This window comes from Amblyomma maculatum, chromosome 3, assembly GCF_055883805.1.
Source record: "Amblyomma maculatum isolate TAMU_Amacu chromosome 3, ASM5588380v1, whole genome shotgun sequence".
Lineage (NCBI taxonomy): Eukaryota > Metazoa > Arthropoda > Arachnida > Ixodida > Ixodidae > Amblyomma > Amblyomma maculatum.
In genome coordinates, this window is record NC_139346.1 from 68,554,184 (window position 1) to 68,572,346 (window position 18,163).

The following is an 18,163-nucleotide window of genomic DNA, read 5'->3' on the forward strand; positions in this document are numbered from 1 at the left end:
GGTAGTCGAGCGGCCATACCAATGCACCACCCCGAGGGGAAAGCTTGATATTTCATACAAATTACAACCCCGAGACACAAAAAAAGAGGTGAAACGTAGCTTTGAGAGAGTGCCTGCATCTGTGTTCTATGATCCATGTCCGCGTTACGCGCGCTACATGCTTGACACAAAGGGCGAGCCATGTGAGGCTATATTGGGTGGGGAAAGGGCAGCAATATAGCTGTTTTCTCAATATTGAGCAATTAGGGAGGCCTGAAAGTGGAGTCAATCACAAGAGATGTTGGTCTAGAATTTAGAGCGCGGCTTATACCGCAGGTTTAGGGAAATGAAACACGTGCATTCGGTTTACGCTGCAGTAAAAGCATGTGTGATTTTAGCAAGGGGTCCACATATCCCGTGATTGCATATGACTTCATCATCGCAGCTGAGTTATTGCATAAAAACGAAGCTGTTTATGGAATGTTCAAATATATTGCAGTCGTGAGAAGCGCGCCAGAAAGGGGCAAGAAGAGACATTTGCAAAGGCTACGCCGAAGACATTACATGTAAGCTTTGGAACCTAAACTTATTTTTCTTCTCTCTTTAGTACCAAGCGGCCCCGAACATGTGTAGTCCGAACAGTAGTCGCCTACCAGAGTACCCTCTAGCATAACAAACGGTCATCAAACTGTGGTCTTCTAAAAACTACTTGAACACACGGATATCAAGAAAACTGTCTTCCAAAGTGATTAATGAATATCAGATTTGGGGGTCAAAAAGCAAATTTCGACGGCATTATTTGGCATAAGCAAGTCGGCGGAAGCTGTAGAAAGGTTGCCCTTGTTAGGCGGAAGCAAGGCAAGGCATTTGCAATGATCCAAGGGCACGTTTGGGACGTTTCCCCTCCCCAAAAACATGCACCCGTAGCATGATCAATTAAGCAGGATCGGAGAGCCAAGTTATTAGACTGGAACTACTCTAATTAAGCTATAGGGAGCCTTGTTCGCGGATCCTTGTTCACTGCATTATGAATGTCACACCATGCCAAAAGTACCAGAGTTTGCGCTCCACCGCCGCCGATCTTCTCGATAAATTTTGTGGCTCTTTATTGAAGCGGCTAAATAAATTACCATCGACAAATTTGCGATGAAGAATTTCTTGGTCATGTCACATCCCTTGGAATTGCAAACGGCGGCCCCAGTATATATTTGTGGATAATCGAATACTTTGCTTTTGCGCCCGAACATTTCTTAGAAATAATGAATATGCATTGCTGTTTTAGTCGGACAACAAACAAATTCGTAGCGCAAAGCCTTTGAATTTATTTTATTATGTTTTCCCAAAGACAACCGTTGTGGCAATTTTTTATACTCTTTCGCTACATTGGCAAGCAATATAACCTGTTGTGTGGCTTTTCTATAATATGTGCTATCTCATTATGTGTCTTCATGTTCAATAGAGCACAATAATTGCAGAAAATAAATGTCAGACATAGAAAGAATGTCTTGAGGCGTAGAGGCATTCTTAATAAAATTATATATATAGCTGAATTCATAGTTCGTATTTTGATTTTTTTCCCAACTTTTTTCATCAGAGCATCTTTTTTAAGCAAAAAAAAAAGAATGAATAAACGAAGTACGTTTAGTCATTCTTGCTCTGCCCTGTCACTACACTGGAGAACACGACCTTCGCAGAACATGAATTTTAGTCGGGTTTACACGACCAATCATATGGACCGGGCACGCCGCAGAAACGGTGGGAGCGCACGCTGCCCCGGCTGCGGAGCTGGTTACGAGGGGCAATGGCAACGCCGACGACGACGCGAAACGCATTAACGGGCGCCAAAGAGCTGCGCTCTAAAAATTAAAGATAGATAGGAATAAGGATGGAAGGCAAGTGTGTTAACCAGGAAGGCCTCTGTTTAGCTACCCTACACTGGCGAAAAGGGATAAGGGGATTAAATAGGGGAACAGAAAGGGGACAGGGAGCACCGTCAGAGTTTTTCACACAAGCCAGTGGTTCTTAGAAGACTAGTGTCCTAAAGGAAGTCAACTGCCGTGGCCACGGACCAAGAATCTTACCCGCCATTAAGGAGCGAGGATCAAGGCTGTCCAGCGCACAACGCAGCTTATGTCTTTCACTCACCAATGCAGGGCATTCACATTAGAGATGTTCGATTGTTTCTTCACAGCCACAATTTTCACAGGCAGGGCTGTCGGCCTTTCGAATCCTGAAAGCATACTTGTTGGTGAACGCAACATTAAGCCATATAAACGGCACAGCAACGTTGTTTCTCTACGAGCAATCTGATTGAGAAGGCTGAGGCGCAGTTCAGGATTCAGTGCCTTGAGGCGGCGGTTGCAATCGTGATCGTGAAATCGTGGTCTCCATGGCCAAACGGCGAAGGGCAGATGCGGCATCAACCCTCGATATGGGCTTTTAACTGGAATGCCATCGCTGTGGGCATAACGGGCAGCCTCATCCGCCTGAAGGTTTCCCTTGATGCCGCCATGTCCTGGCAGCCACTGAAAAAATATGACCTTTCAATACTGCGTCATGGTACAGCTGACGGATCTCTACAACGAGTTCATGTTACTCGTGGCGTAGTGCTGCTTGCAGGCCTTGAAGGGCTGCTTAGAATCTGTAAGCACTGTCGAGTAATGTGGACGTTGTTTGTAGATGAATACAACTGCTGCGTGTAGGGCAACTAGTTCAGCACCAGTTAAAGAAGTCAGGTATGATGTTTTAACCTTTATATGGATTGATTTGAAGGGCCGGTATGACAACAGATTCAGCGGAACTGGTTAGATTTACTGCGCCATCTCTGTAGACATGCATGCGATTTTGATTTTTGAAGTGCAGATAATTCAATGCCAATTATTCAGGAGCAGGAGTTGATGCCCTTTTTCGGCTCTACTTCCGGTTGCGTGACGTCAAATTCTTTACGTTACCCTAATTGACTGCCTTTTTTACCTACGTAACGTAATGTTCTTAATAAGTATGTGTACTATCAAATTGCGCGCTCCCTAGGCTCTTTTTCGTCTCTACTTCCGGTTGCGTGACGTCTCATTCTTGAAGCTGGGCGTCGGACGTGGGCTCGGTGTTCGTGTAGCAAAATCTACCTACGCCGAATGCATTGCAGCGCCCCATGGTCGGCGGTCTTGTCTTATCAAGTACGCCGTGATTTAAACGCAATTTTCCTGGTCGCCCTGATGAGCTCATGTGCCGGAACGCTAGTGTTCAAACTGTCAGTAAGAACTTTGTATAGGTCAAGAAAAAAGATGTTAGAGTTAGCGCATATTGCTCGTCTTCGTACTGTATTGTGGTTTGCGCGGTTTCGCGGATTTTTCAGCCAATTGAAATATGAACCAACCAGACTTAACATAAGTGTTAATGCAGTCGCATACCAGACAGCATCAAATGAATATGCTTTGTAAGTCGACCTCTCTCACATTACTCGTTGCAGGCCGCTCTCACTGCCATGAAAATTGGAAAAATGGGATTCAAAGGCATCCAAATGTGAATAAAAAGTCAATGATTGAGATTGTAATTAAGAAAATTCAAAGTGTGTAAATGATCAATTATTTTATTACAATGATAAATCGAGTCGTTGATATCTTTGTCGGCTTATGGTGCTTTACGCAGCTCTTTGCAACAGCTTAATTGAAATTCTCTGGCCCAAGAACAAGTAAACTTTCACAAATTATCCTCAGGTTTAGCAGTATATATCTCTGAAACCTGATTCGTTTCGCAATGATCCGTGGAAAAACAAAACGTAACGTAATGTTCTTAATAATCAGTTGACTGTTACCAAGGTCTGTTATCTAAGGTTGGTTGTGCTCGAAATCTACGTAAGCACTCTTAAGACACGGACTCGGCACAGTAATTCGAAACTGTCACCAGCCTTCGTTGTATACCGTTGAAGTCCGTCACTAAGCTTACTTAGCGTTACCACCTCACAAACTACGCGTGCTAAAGCAGCGCTTCAGAACAATTGATTTGCATCAAAATGTATTCATACATGGAAGAAATAACGATAATCTGTGCGTAATAAGTCGGTAATAACGGAATTGAAAATTATATGGCCCTTAGTCTTTGCCGTTAGAGGTATGAGGAGATAGCGTTGCAGACACATGAACAGAGTTTCTCATTGTCGCTTTCTAATTTTGGTACGAATTTTTTTCTTATTAGTTTTCCATTTATGATTATTTTTATTTTTTTATGCACCAGTACTTAGAACTGGTAATCAATAATCAATTGGCCTTGCAATCTGAGCCGTGTACCAGCTTTCAATATTTTCATGTTATTAAAGTATTTCAATTAGTTCCTCAATTATATTCTATTGAAGAGGGGTTTTTTTGGGGTTTTTGGAAGGACTGGAGATGGCGACCGACGACACAAGACGATCGTAGAGCGAAGCACAATCTCGTCCGAACAAGACGGTTCGAGCTCTCAGTGCGCGCGCCAGCTGATCGGCGTCTTCATCGTCGTTAGCATCGGCGCTGTATCATCTTCTTCCTTACAATTACCCCGGCGGAAAGAGGGAGCCATCCTGGCGACTTAAAGCGAGGGTATGAAAAGGGGGTTGTAGTATGGCTTACGTCGACTGACGTGAACAACTTCTCGCCCGCGACGACGGTGGTCTGAAGAAGGCGTTGCCGGATCTACGACGTAGTTAACTGGTGATGTACGCTCTAATGCACGATAAGGGCCATTATACTTTGCAGAGAATTTTGAATCAGCCGGAACACACAGCCAAACGAGGGTATTGGTAGGAACGTCACCAGCGGGCTTTCCGTGATTGCTCTCATGTCGGCGAAGATCTTGAATGTCCGACGTGAATGAGCGCGCCAGCTGACGGCACTGCTGAGCATTACGGGCAACAGCAGAAATAGAAGTGTACTCTGAACTGTCGGGGTGGTAAGGAAGTATGGTGTCCAGTAGACAGGAAGGCTCACGACCGTATAGGAGAAAGAATGAGGAAAATCCAGTCGTTGCCTGAGACGCTGTGTTATAGGCATAGGTGATGTATGGAAGCACCTGATCCCAATTAAACGCGTCAGAAGAAACGCACATGGCGAGCATGTCACCAAGCGTTCGGTTAAACCTTTCTGTGAGGCCGTTGGTTTGAGGATGGTAAGCTGTGGTGGTTCGATGTATTATCTAGCAGGCTTCCAACAGCTCGCTGACCACTTGAGATAGGAAGACGCGGCCGCGGTCACTGAGAAGTTCACGAGGAGCCCCGTGACGTAGAACGAAGTGACGCAGGATGAAGGAGGCGACGTCACGAGCACTAGCTGTAGGCAGGGCTGCAGTCTCCACGTAGCGAGGGAGGCGATCCATGGCGACTATTATCCAGCGGTTGCCTGATGTCAAAGATGGAAGGGGACCATAGAGGTCGATGCCGACATGATCAAAGGGTCGCGCTGGACAAGGCAATGGCTGTAATGGTCCGGCGGAGGGGCGCGGAGACGACTTCCGCTGCTGACAAGCAGTACAGGACCGAATATAGCGGCGGACAAAGTTGTACATACCCCGCCAGTAGTACCGCTGGCGAAGACGCTCGTATGTCTTCAACAGGCCAGCATATGCGCTTTGTGGGTCGGCATGTTGATGGGCACAAATTTCTGTGCGAATATGGCGGGGAATGACCAAGAGCCATTTGCGACCATCCGGGCGATAGCTTTTGCGATAGAGCAGACCACCTCGGATCGTAAAATGGGAAGCTTGGCGACGAAGGGCTCGCGGTAGTGAAGACGTTGAGGACGCGGTGAGGACGTCTAGGAGCGAAGATATCCAGGGGTCCCGGGGTTGTTCAAAAGGCAGGTCGTCGGAGGTGAGGGCTGCAACGGAGGGTTCGGATATCGAGAGCGAGGGTGCAGGAGAAGGCAGCGGCGAGCGCGGCAAGGCGTCAGCGTCGGAGTGTTTGCGTCCCGATCGATATATCACTTCAAAGTCAGTCTTGAAGTCGAAGAGCCCAGCGGCCGAGGCGCACAGAAGGGTCTTTCAGGGAAGCCAACCAGCAGAGGGCATGGTGGTCGGTGATGACGTTGAAGCGGCGGCCATATAAGTAAGGGCGAAACTTCGTTAAGGCCCACACGATTACAAGACACTCCTTTTCTGGGACAGTGAATTTAGATTCAGCTTTCGTTAGCGCTCGGCTAGCGTAAGCAACCACATATTCGGAAAAGCCTTGCTTGCGTTGAGCGAGGACAGCACCGAGGCCGATGCCGCTGGCGTCAGTGTGCACCTCTGTAGGAGCGGATCGGTCGTAATGGCGGAGAATGGGCGGTGAAGTTAGTAGACGTCGGAGCGTAGTGCAAGCATCGCCGCAGAGTGGGGTCCATGTAGACAAGTCGGCGGGACCATTCAGCAATTTTGTAATCGGTGCAATGATGGTAGCGAAATCGCGGACAAAACGGCTAAAATAAGAGCATAGGTCGACGATGCTGCGCAGCTCTTTAACAGACGTCGGTTTCCGGAATTCAGTGACCGCACGTAGTTTGTCCGGATCGGGCAGGACGCCATATTTGGACACGACATGACCCAGTAGTGTCAGCTTGCGAGCGCCGAAACAACATTTCTTAAGGTGAAGTTGGAGACCGGCGCCAGTGACACAGTTCAGGATTTGGTGCAAGCACACGAGGTGCGTCGGAAAATCGGGAGAGGAAACGACGATGTCATCCAAATAACAAAGAGAAATGTTCCACTTGAGGCCGCTTAATATGTTGCCCATCATTCGCTCAAACATAGCAGGAGCGTCTCAAAGACCAAACGGCATCACAGTGAACTCATAGTCCATCAGGGGTAACAAAGGTTGTCTTGGGTCGGTCAGACTCAGCCATAGGGACTTACCAATAGCCAGAACGCAGGTCCAGGGACGAAAAGAATTCGGCTGCTTGTAAACAATCGCTGGTGCCGTCAATGCGGGGTAGTGGGTATACGTCTTTACGAGTAATTTTGTTAAGACGGTGGTAGTCAACGGAAAATCTTATGGAGCCATCCTTCTTTTTCACAAGTAGCACAGGAGACGACCACGGACTAGATGAAGGCTGAATTACACCGCGTTGTTGCATGTCGTCGACTTGGTCAGCAATAACACGCCGCTCCGTTGGCGAAACATGGTAAGGGCGCTGGCGAAGAGGGGCATGACTGCCGGTGTCGATGTCGTGAACAACCTCAGTCGCACGGCCCAAGGAAGTCGTCTGAGCATCAAACGAAGAACGAAACTGGTTTAGTAGAGCAAACAGTTGTTCACGGTGAGTCGGGTCGAGGTCACCGGCCACAGACGATTGAAAAAGGTCCCAACTTGGTATATCGGAAGGCTCAGTAATCGGTGTTATGGAGGCTACGTGGGTACTCTGTGGTAGATACCCATCAACCTCAAAAGGCGAGATGAGGTCAGTAACTTCAATATGACCAAGGCATTCTCCGCGAAGTAGCGGGACCACAGCGGTGGAGGCAGTCGCAACAGCTATGTCAACGGCACCGCAGTTACTATCGATGATAGCAAAGGGAAGAAGGAGGTGGCGGAGAGAGCCGAACATGGGAGAAGGCGCAAAAAGAACAGTCGCATCGAAAGAAAACGTTACACACACGGGAACAATCACAGCACAGTTGGGGGGGGGGGAATGTCGGTGTCGTCGGCGACAACAAGTTTGGCGCAAGAACAAGATGGCGAATGGTCAAGAACCGCATCACAGAGCGCAGAGAAGGCGACATGGGCGCGGGCGCAGTCAATAACAGCATTGTAGCGGGAAAGGAAATCCCAGCCAAGAATTAAGTCATGCGAGCATGAAGCAAGCACTAAAAACTCGACGACGTATAAGACGTCCGCGATAACTACACGCGCTGTGCAAGCAGCAGACGGACGAACGGAATCGGCGCTGGCGGTGCGAAGAGAAAGTCCAGAAGGCAGGGTGGTGACTTTATGAAGCGAGCTGCAAAAACTTTCGCGAATGACTGACAGAGTGGCCCCGGTATCGACGAGTGCAAGGGCACGAATACCATCGACAAAAACTTCGAGAACGTTCGGCGGAGACAGACGAAGACTTGTGGTAGGCGAAATGTGAGCAGTTCGTGCCCCAGGAACTGCGGCTGCTAGTTTTCCGAGTCTTGTGTCACGCTGCGACGCCGCATTGGCGACAAGGAACGACGGCGAGGGGACAGCGAGCGGTGCAATAGAATGTTCTGGCGGCCCGATGAGCTGTGCGGCTGCCCTGGAGATGTCCCCGAAGGTGGGCGCAAGGAGTCGTACTGATATCTGCTGTCAGCCATAGTGCGTGCCTGCGCAGAACGCAGAGTACGACGGCACAGGCGGGCGACGTTACCTGGAATACCGCAGGCATAGCAGATAGGCTGGTTGTCATTCGTGCGCCAAGGATTGTAGGGAGGCGTCGTTGATAGGTACCGTGGAGCGACAGTCGGTGGCACCATAATCGGCACATACGCAAAAGACTGTGGCGGTGGAGGGCGGGCGGTCACTTCTGCATATGTGGGAGGCATTTGTACTGGTACAGATAGAGGCGGCACGACCACATGGGGGTTGCAACTTAATGGTGCAGCAAGAGGTGTGGGCTGCTGTGGAACAGGGTCGACATGTGGTGTGACAGGCGCTGGCTGGCCAAAACTTGGAAGTGCATCGGCAACCTCCTGGGTGATGGTGTGTCGGATCGCAGGGGTAAGTAGCTGGGCTGTAGACGACGGGCGTGAACCAGACAAAAGCCCAAGCTGGCGGGAGACCTCATCTCGAACGAAGTCTTTTATGTCAGCCAAAAGATAGCTGCTCACAGCCAGGCCAGAGATGGACGCAGCAGGTGCGGGAGAGCGACGAGTGCAGAGTCGTTGCTTGAGCATTTCGTCGAAACTTTGGCAAAGGTTGTACACTGATGCCACCTTGGTTGGGCTCTTTGCCCACAGCATGTGAAATGCATCGACATCAATGCCGTTCATTATGTATTTTATCTCGGCAGCCTCATCCATAGACGGGTGTACACGCTTGCACAAATTAACGACGTCTTCAATGTAGCTTGTGAAGCTTTCCCCTTCATGCTGAACTCGTACGCGCAGGGCTTCTTCAGCGCGTAGTTTCCGAACTGTGGGACGACCGAAAATGTCCGTGAACTTTGCCTTGAAGTTGGTCCAAGTTGGCATGTCGGCCTGGTCACCCTGCCCGCTGAAAACTGCGGAATCTCGCTGCCGAACGGTACCGGAGCATACGATGGACTGCGAAGGGGCTGCCACTGGCTGTTGGCCTACCTCGTGTGTCGCCATAGGTATCGTTCGGCTGCGGAGCTCCACGGTGATCGTTTAAGGGTCGTACCTCGGTACGTTCCACCAAATGAAAAGGGGTTTATTGGGAGTTATTCGGAGGACTGAAGACGGCGACCGCTGACACAAGGCGATCGTAGAGAGAGGTACAATATCATCCGAACAAGACAGTCCGAACTCTCAGTGCGCGCGCCAGCTGATCGGCGTCTTCATCGTCGTTAGCTTCGGCGCTGTATCGTCTTGTTCCTTACACTATTAATTTTCTGAATTAGCATCATCAAGCACTGACTATTAATTCTGAGCGTTTAGATACCTTTCCACAGCTCTTTTTTGATTCTGGATTGTTTCAATGAGTTCCATTAATTGATAAGTTACACACACTAAACTTATATATTTAGCATCATCAAGCATTGGCTTTTGATTCTGAGCATTCTGACTCCTTTGAACCCCATTTGTTTTAATTTTTAACTTATTGATGTCTTTAATTTATCAAATAGAAACTTTATTATGAAAATTTGTTTAGCTTGATATCACCTATCACACACCAATTAATCATCAATCACTAGAATCAGCAAATTACCCTGAGGAGATTTTTTAAAGCCTCCTTCGATTAGTTCGACCGGCGTTGGCGATTATGCCGTTTGCTTTTCGATGGAACGAGCTGTATAAGCTATCGCTTAAAAAGAAGCGATGGACACTTATGACATTTCCCTTACATGTAACAGTCAGTGTTATTTTGTAAAATATTGAGAGGACGAGTTTTTCCCGCGTTGAAATATGAGAAATCTGCTGGTGAGCATATGTGGCGCTGAGATGCTGTAGTGCCGTTGAAGTGCGTGCGCTGACCTGCTGACTACAACTAACCTGGCGGCGTTGCAACTTCCGGAAAACAGGCGGTGGGATCGGTCTATTTGGTTACTTTTTCTTCAACAGCGCTTCTGAAACCCAAAGAAAGTAGTGGCCCAGTTACGCTAAACGTGGTGCTTTTGTTTTCTGTTACTTCTACACCTCCCAATTGCACTGGACCACGTATACGACAACTTCCTATGTACAGGTAACATTTATTTATATTATGTACTACAAGCTACGTAAAGGCTCGTCTTCAGGGTGCGGCCTCTCTGCATGGCACCTGAGTCCATCTCCCCTGTCGTCTTCTTCTCTCCAAGTCGCTTGTCTTCGTCCTTCCTTTATCTTACTTTATCTCCCAACGTTACAATAGCTAATCTGGAGCCTAGGCTATGCGGGGGATTCACGCGGGTGACCCAATAACGCGTGTGCACGAAACATGTGGCGTCTAGACGAGTGTAAATAAATAGTTTTCTCGCATTCGAAAAACTTCTGCTGTAAAGTCAACCGCTGATATAACAGTGGTGACGAGGAAGCAGATCCCAGTCCAGCGTAAAAGGTATACAGAATAAAAAAATTGCCGCCGAGATTTCCAGCGCAGATGGTAGCTCCCGCATTGGAAGTGAACAAAACAATCCACTTTAGAACAGGAATGAGCGGAAAGTAAGTATTTTAATAAATATTTTTGAAATCGCCTCACCTAGCGGGCTCCTGTGAAAGCTCTGAAAATACCGGATAACAGGTCACATTTACCTGCCTCCCTCATGCTTCCATAGCCAACCCCATCGCGAGCGGTCGCACCTGTTCATTTTTCCTTTCCACCGTAGCACTCACAAAACGCACTGCCGGACTTTTTTTTGTTTTTTTTTTTTTTTGCTGCTCGTGTTTCTGCGCGCAATTCATCGTTCCCTCCCAGCGCGCAAACAATTGTCCTCCGCATGCGTCTCCCTCGACCTCCCTCGTATGCAGCATTCCACACTTCTCAGCATTGTGCATGACGCCACGCGGGGGAACCGACATTGCTTGTAGCCGGTCAACCAACTTCAGGTGCGGGGGCTACGGCGGCGGTATTGATGATTGATTAAAACTTTATTTTTCACCAATTTAGGAGGCCCCCTACTCCCTGCTCCTGGCACTCAGGCCTGAGGAACGGCGTATGGAAAGACGCCTCCGGTGTCAGAGATGGAACCGAAATCTATGGCGAAAAATAGCTAGGCACAATAAGAAAATTGAGGATTATGCAATTAAACTCTGCGGCGGCGGGATCGCAGGGCCACGACGTCGCTGAGGCCAAATGTGACGTCACACCTGCCGGCTCGCAGTCGGGAGCGCGCTGCCTCTGACCCGGCGGCCGCTCAGAAAACGTCAAAAATACAGCCATCCACTCAAAACAAACCCTAATTATGTTTCTGTACTAGTGTAATCGTGTCTTAGGAATGCAGTTGTGGTGCTTTCTCAATATTTTTGGAGATTTGCTCAGTACACCTTTAAACAACACCTTGGCTACGCTTGCAGTTCCCCGCACGGTACCGGAATTCAACGGCTTTACTTCGGCTATGGTGCCACGGAGAGCGCCCAGAAATGAATCCGCAGTTTCTCAAACTGTGCGGGGAGGTGACGAACGACGCTGTCTGTGCCGTGGTCCAGCCAAGCATGCCGGCTGCCTTGGTTTGCTGGAGTACTACACCACTGTAGCTGCACTGAGGAAGCATTTAAACCCGCGGCCATCTGAAGTCAGTAGCCGGCTCGCTTCCAATGAAGAGACTATTTGGATTGAAAACTGGCTGCCGACTGCAACTGAAACAATGCCTATACGAACACAGCAGCCACTGAACAGTCAGCCAAAGCAGTATCGTCGCTATCGCTTGTTAACGCGACTATGTTCCCATTGGAGGTCATGCTTCGTGACAAAACCTTACAAGAGCGCCGGTTCGCTGGAACGATCTCGCGTTCTAGAAAACATGTGGCGACTCATCGAGACAGTGCACCAGACAAGTCGTTTGCACAACCAGAGCCACAACACGAAGGTAAGTTTGGAAATACTGCAAAAGTTCGCGGCAATAACTGTGACAAACAAAATACACAGACATGCTGGTTTCAAGAAGTTACGTGCAACTTTTAATTGCTACCGTCGTGGACACCTAGAAAAAGCCTGTATCACAATAAAGAGGCAAGATAAAGCAGCTCTTTTACGTATCCACAGCGCAGATGCTTCAATTATGCGATTTGAGACGTAGCAAAGTGCCAGCTTCGTCAATGCTGTATGACCTTGACACAGTTGCTAACCTCGGCACACAGTCTAAGTAATAGCTCATTTGATAATGAACCACCATTTGATGTAGTTCGAAACGTACTCCGAATCGGAGCGGCGCGTGCACCCTCATCAGCGAAGACACCTTTCACACAACGTAGCCAGAACAACCACGACAACACGTACCTGCTACGTCGTGGTCAGGACAGATTGATCCTCTCACTAATGGGTAGCGCCGGCGTTGCCAATCCCAACAATAAAGGGGTAAACTGCAAGCTGCCACTTTCAACTGTTATAGGCAGCGAATCAAGAACGTTGGGAAGAAGGGTGTTTGGCCCACTCATGACAGCGACAAAACACTGTGGAACATCTCAAAGAAAAATATAAACGCTTCTCGGACGACGGTCCAGGACACAACATTCTTGTCTACCTGGGCTTCCTAAGCGATGGTATAAGCAGTTCTTCAAATCAAGGTCATTACCTCATGCCCTGGCATGTTCAGTGGAGGTGAAAATTGACAGATTGCAAGAATAGGGCACCCTTGAGCCAACGTGACAATTTCTTCTCACAAAGAATCTGAAGGCGAGTTATTGGGACCCTTAAACAACCTTTTGTTGGTTCCCTGAAGTTACGTATTCTCTTAAGCCAGCTTTTCGATTGCTTGAACTTGAATCATGTTGGTAATTTTGAGTGAGTATAGTAACGAGCATTTTGAAAGTATGAGGTGCAATAGTGTTTTAGAAGGACCGTATCTGCGAGCAATTCATGGCCTCATTCTTCTTTAGAGGTAAAACATGCTTTCAAATTGCGTAAAACGTAATTTACGAAGTGTAAATTTGCAGCCAAATTTAATTTAAAAGTTAAGATAAAATAATAAAATAACAAGAAAACAAAATAAAAATAAAATAAATGTTACCTGAAAAATAACAATTGGGACCTGATCAAATTGCCCCCCCCCCCACACACACACACAAAAAAGTTCCGGAGTCCCTGCCCCCCGCCCCCGGTGCCGCGCGCACAGCGGGGCGCGCGTTCACTTCCCCCTTCGCCGTCCTTGAGCAAAGCCCTCGAGGTGCCGGCCTGCAGCTGCCCTGTGACTGGATTGGCGTTCGCCCGTGGTCATAAAACGGGGCACACCGCTCGCGCAGGACGCACGAACACAAGTCGTCCCCGGCATTCGTTCACAGAGCCCGGCTCGAAAAATATGTCCACGACCTCTCGCTTCCAAGTGTGCTGCATACCATCTTATCATGCAACACACACACACACACACACACACACACACACACACACACACACACACACACACACACACACACACACACACACACACACACACACACACACACACACACACACACACACACACACACACACACACACACACACACACACACACACACACACACACACGCACGCACGCACGCACGCACACACACACACACACACACGCACACACACGCACGCACACACACACGCACACACACACACACACACACACACACACACACACGCACACACACACACGCACACACACACACACATACACGCACGCACACACACACACACACGCACGCACACACACACGCACACACACACACATACACACACGCACACACACACACACACGCACACACACACACACACACACACGCACGCACACACACACACACACACACACACACACACACGCACACACACACACGCACACGCGAGCGCGCGCGCGCGCGCAAGCCAACGCGCCGCGTGTCCTGAGCCGAAGCAGCACCCCTACTCCTCGGTACACGTGCTCTCAAAGCCAGAGGGCATCCACAATCAGGCAAACACTGTTACAGCCCTCCGAACAATAACGACCCGCGTCCCCCCGAAGTTTCTAGTTGGCAGCTGCTAGCTGCGAAATGGCGTCGGCATTTGAATTTTGGACCCCCTTTTTGTCCTTTGCCCTAATGTCGAATCTCTGCAGGGCGAGCGCCCAGCGAGTGAGCTTGGCGCAGTGCGGACTGCTGAGTGTCAGATAATTGAGCGGACTATGGTCCGTTATGACTCGAATTTGTGCAGCACACAGCCAAACCTCAAGTCTCCCTAGGGCTGAAATGATGACATAGGCTTCATTTTCAATCGTCGCCCAGCGAATCTGAGCTCGACTAAGTTTTGTGCTCACGAAAGAGATGGATTGTTCATGCCCTTCGCTATCACACTGGGCAAGACAGGCTCCTACCGCGTAGTCCGAAGCATCGGTCGTGAGCACGAATTCCGGATTGGGATCAGGTGCATACAGCGATGAAGCGCTTTTCAGGCAATTTTTGACTGCCTGGAATGCCACCTGCGCCTTGTCATCCCATGGGAGCTATTGCGGTGTGCATCTGTTCGTTAGGTCTGTTAATGGCAGCACTACTCGAGAATAGCCATTAATAGTTGGCCAAGCCGAGAAAGCTCCTCAGCTGCCTCTTTGTCTGGGGCCTCGGAATCTCATCTTTTGCCCGGAACATTTCCGGGTTCGCGCTATCCTTCCCAGATCCAACAATATTCCCTAAGAATTCAACTTCTCGCCTCGAAAAACACCATTTTTCTGCGTTCACGGTGACGCCGGCAGCTGAAATAGAAGCAAGCATCGCCTGAACGTGAACCAAGTGCTCTTCCCACGTCTCGGAATATATTGCCAAGTCATCTATGTAGGCGCATGCGTAATCGCGGAGCGGCGCCAGTACCTGGTTAATGATCCTCTGAAACGTGGAGCTCGCGTTTAGAAGACTGAAGAGCATGACCCTCCATGCTTATTGCCCCACTGGCGTGACAAACGCCGTGACTGCCTCTTAATGTTCGTCCAGAGGTATCTGCCAGTAGCCTCGCAGCATGTCTATTAGGCTGATGTGACCAGTCTTTGTCACATTGAACAGCAGCTCGGAACGCACAGATAAATACCTATTTCCATTGAACATGGTGGAGATGAGGTAAAAAGCTTCTTTTCGCAGGTTGACTGGACCCCGTCCCCTACAAACAGCAGCGTGTCACGCTGTACAAAATACCTAGCTACAACCTAATAAACAGCACAAAAATGTGTGGGCATAAGACAGTACAGACACTTTCTGGGGATAACAAAAATACTGCAGGAAGTACCATGCACAAGCACAAAGCAAAGAAAAAAAAATAAAAGTCTACTCATCTATACATGATATAACAGCTCAAAAAGTGATGGTACAGAAAAAAGATAATGACAGTAAGAAAAATCATGGAAAAGAAAAATTTAGCAAGCACTGTTGTTTTTCGGAAGAATACAAAAATAGCTTAACAAACAGGTGATCACATTGCAGTCAGGTATGCTTAAAATTGAATGGAAATGGTTCACAATAGACACTTGTATCGCTAGGGTCAGTTTAGGTTAGATCGCAGCACTCTTCATAAAGGTATCTTTAAGGCGTTTCATGCTCGATTCGAAGATGTCAATGTTAATATTTCGGTACATGTTTAATAAGTAAGGGATATTATAATGTAGAGTTTGCATAGCGAAATTTTTGCGATAAGAATGGATCTTCTAACGTTCCGGATATCGAGTGTCATAATGGGAAGATTCTTTAAAAGAAAGTTCTGCTGAGCTCACTAGAATATTAATTTTGGTTTTGCGTTCTTTTATCGGCGTTGCACATTATTTAACGTTCTACATATCTTCTATCCGTATTAATTCCTGCTTTATATAAAGAAACTTCTTCAGTGTTGGAATCATAGGGAAGTATGTTATACCGCTAATAATTTTACATTGTAGCCTGGAAAGTTTTTGTATATTGTTATTTGTAGTCGTTCCCCAGACCATAACGCAGTAACGCAGTAGCTTAGGTGTGATAAGAAAATGGAATTGTACAGCAGGAGCAATATGTGTTTGGGGAGAAAATTTCTGCGTGTGTAAAGAACGCCTATCACTGGCGCAAGTTTCGACGATACATAATCCACGTGCTTGTCCCAAGACATACTTTCTGAAAATACAACTCCCGAAGTTTTAAATTCTGTGACAATGTGTTTGGGGAGAAAATTTCTGCGTGTGTAAAGAACGCCTATCACTGGCGCAAGTTTCGGCGATACATAATCCACGTGCTTCTCCCAAGACATACTCTCTGAAAATACAACTCCCGAAGTTTTAAATTCTGTGACAATTTCTATGTTGTTGTTGTTGTTTAGGGTAAGTTCCAGATCTCGTGTAACATGCTTTCCTTTGGAACGAAAGATAATTCCTTTTGTTTCAGAGTGATTAGCTAATAAACTATTGTGATCAGCCCATGCACCCAGTTGAGATAACAACGAATTAGCTATACAAAACAATTCTCTGCAGGTATCAGCCGTACAAAAAATACTTGTATCGTCGACGTAGATTACAAACTTAGCCCTATCATCGATGGCAACAACGTCATTTAAATATATGTTGAACAGAAAAGGTCCCATAATGATATCTTGGGGAATCCCAAGGTGTACCTGTGTTTTATCCAAAAAAAAAAAAAACCGTTGACATCAACATACTGAAAACGTTCTGAAAGATATGATTTAATAAGATCAAGTGATTTACCACGAACAACATAAGATGCTATCTAATAGAGTGCGATGGGGGGCTAGTTGTTAATGCATTATTGAAAACTTAACTGTGTTCTTCTTCTCTTGTTTCGTCCTTTTGGTGTAGTTAAGTTTTCAATAAGATGCTAATTTTCCAAAATGTATATTTCGGCTCACATAGTCAAAGGCCTTGGTGAAATCTATAAAGATACCTAGTACAAACTTCTTGATTTCTGTATTTCTTGGTATGTATTCCTTCTGGTCCAAGAGGGCGAGTTGTGTGGAGCGACATTTCCGGAATCCATACTGAGCATCAGTAATGAAGGCGTGTTTTTCAAAGTAGGATTAAAAACGCACAAGAATTAGCTCTTCAAGTCCCTTAAATACCGGTAAGATCGAAACCCGGCGATAATTATTTAGCCTATTTCGATCCCCTTTTTTGTATATAGGTTTAACTTTTGCTAATTGCATATCTTTGCATACCAGAGCTGATACATAGGTTAAGCCTATCTGCCAAAACTGGAGAGATTATGTCCAGAACAAACTTAACCGGTATTATTTGAATGAATGGGCAGGACATGTAGTGCAAAGAGAGGATAACCGATGGTCGCTTGGGGTAAACAAACTGGATTCCAAGAGAAGCGTAGCAGGGGGCGGCAGAAAGTTAGGTGGGCGGATGAGGTTAAGAAATTCGCGGGGGTCAAGTGGATGCAGCTAGCACAGAACCGGGTTAAGCGAAGAAATATGGGAGGGGCCTTCGCCCTGCAGTGGGTATAATCAGGCTGATGCTGCTGCTGATGATGATGATTATTATTTGAATCCCCTGTTCGTCACACGCACTTGAATTTTTAAGGGGCACAAATATCGCGTACACTTCGTTAGCGTTAGCAGGAGAAATATTTTTTTTTTGATTGGAAAACATTTATTGTCAGCAATGAGCGATTTGCGGGGGCTACACTTAGATGGCCTCAAGACCGTTGCTCTCGGCGACCTTTTGAGCTCACTCAGTAGCCCGAATGCGTTAACGGGTCTGAGCTGGCCAGTATAGCCTCCCACCGCTCAAAAGAAGGAACTGGTAGTAGGTCCGCTGGTGGCGGCGGTTTTTTGCAGCTCCATAATATGTGATCATATCCTGCTATTTCGCCGCAGTGTTTACAATTTGGATTGTATTGTGCTGGATACATGTGCGCTAATTTAGAAGGGCTGAAGAAGGCACGCGTCTGGAGGCGACGCCAGATTACTTCTTGCCTTTTGTCTAGTTTCTTGTCTGGTGGAGGATAT